The sequence below is a fragment of the Emydura macquarii genome, unplaced genomic scaffold, assembly GCF_026122565.2.
Source record: "Emydura macquarii macquarii isolate MOO-44397 ecotype Brisbane River unplaced genomic scaffold, CSIRO-AGI_Emac_v2 contig_67, whole genome shotgun sequence".
In the NCBI taxonomy this organism is placed as follows: Eukaryota; Metazoa; Chordata; order Testudines; family Chelidae; genus Emydura; species Emydura macquarii.
In genome coordinates, this window is record NW_027130204.1 from 612,556 (window position 1) to 614,622 (window position 2,067).

Here is a 2,067-nt window from a genome sequence, read left to right on the forward strand (position 1 = left end):
TTCCAGTTTCTTCTAGCGGTCATCACTGTAGGGGGGGCCTGAAGAGAGGCATCCTCAGTCTGACCTGCAGCCAGGCCTGGGGCATCAACACGACAAAGGCTGCCGGGTGGGAACTGGGGTGGGGCAATGGGAAATGTCCTCTGTCTCTGCTGCGTCTTGCAGGCAGGAAGGGGCAGAATTATCTGAGGGCAAGCCGATACCCACCCATTCCCTGGAGGAAGAGTGGGTTTGTCTGCTGCATGGGAAAGCGGTGATGGTGGTCCCAGCAGCAAACACACACTGGGGAAAAGAGTGAGCATGAATGTCAAGACTGTCTGGTCCCAGCAGGAGCCCTTCTGTGCAGTGGTTCTCAAAGGGGTGGGGAGAGGCAGGCTGTAATCAGGTGCTGCATGCCCTAGCATGCATAAATAAAGTTAATCTTTATCATCTGCTCAGTTAACCAAACCAAGGGCAGTAACACAGAGAAGAGGGGCACGGGGGGGGAGGGGCTCTGTGTGTTTAATAAGATGGGCTTGTTCAAAGAGATTTAGAAAGGGGGAAGGAAGCTCGTGCACACTGCATCCCACGTGATCAGCGCTGACTGCATGCACCAGTGCCGGCGATGCTTCCTTGAAGCATGAATGTCACTGGGAGGAAAAAGCATGGGTACGGGCACTCCAACGGTCAGCTGGGGCTGGGGTGGGTAGATAATGTCACCCTGGCTGCTGAGAGGCAGAGTATTGTGTGGCTTTGGTCAGCTCTATCACTAGCTCTCTCCCATTATTGCCAGCCTCAAGAGACCAAAACTCATGAGTCAGACCCTCACAAATCCTGAGATTGGCCCCCAAGTGACCTACTTCACCACTTGGCACTACTTCCCTCGCTCTGCCAGTCCCAGCAGCACCGCTTTCCTGACTCTCTGCTCCCCTGCCTCCCGCTGTCCCAGGACCCTCACTCTGGTATAGCACCGTACACAAAGGCCGGACAGATCTGTGTTCTCAGCCCCGAGGCTCTAGGCCCGGAGCTCTGCTCACATGCCTAGCCTCGAAAATCACAGGATCAGAGGAACTTCTCACGCCATCATGCAACTCCTCCTGCAGGTGCCAAAGTCCCGGCCCTCGGGAGCACCTCATGAGAGTTGGCAATACTGCAGCACTGCCTCCCCCAGCTGCTGGGAGAAATAGGGTGGCCACCTTTCTAATGGCTGGTCACTGGACTGCCAAGGCCCCGCCCCTGCCTCGCCTCTTTCCCCAAAGCCCTGCCCCTGCATTGCTTCTTCCCCTTGGGCCCTGCACCTGCCACTCAGAGGGTCTTCATCAGTACAGCCGAGACCAGCTTGCCCGCCACCTGCAAGTTGCACAAGGCTATGTAATGCTGCAAGCTGTGTGAGCTGCTGCCTCCTTCTGTCCACTTAGTGTTACTACCTTTTCCCTAGATCAAGAAAACTGGACACACAAGCCAAAACCCAGACATTCTGGACAGGTGGCAACCCTACACAGCATTATCAACTTATGGTTTTATCGGGAGTATCATGATATTCAATGTTCTTAAAGCTCCAGCTCCTGGAGTCATGTTATTTTTGTGAGAATTTCAACTTTCACTGAAAAAAAAACAAACCTGAGGACATCCTAAAGGCTCAAAACAGAAGGCAAATATATAAATCCAAACATTATATAGCTACACCAAAAGGCTTTTCATGACTTTTAAAGGTGTCATACATCTCAATGGCTGTTCTCCCCTCAACCCTGTTGTGGCACACCAGTTTGTGAGACAATAACCCCCTGTGTGGATTTTAGAGCAATCTAATTAAAATAAGTTAACAGCAGGTGTGGGAAACAACCTTGTGAACCTGTTGTCCAAACGATCCCAAACATGAACCACAAATCTGCCCAGCCCTAGTGTGGCTTAGCAATTTTTAAGACCATCAGGTTATACGGATTTTAGAGCACTTTGGGATAGCGGCTGTTAAAGTTTTGCTCGCTGTACAAAACTTCCTGAAGGAGCTCCTTTGCAGACCCTAATTCAAAATCCTAAATTAAAAACACTAAGGTTGAAAACATAAAAAAAATGTGGAACCAGCTGGACCCT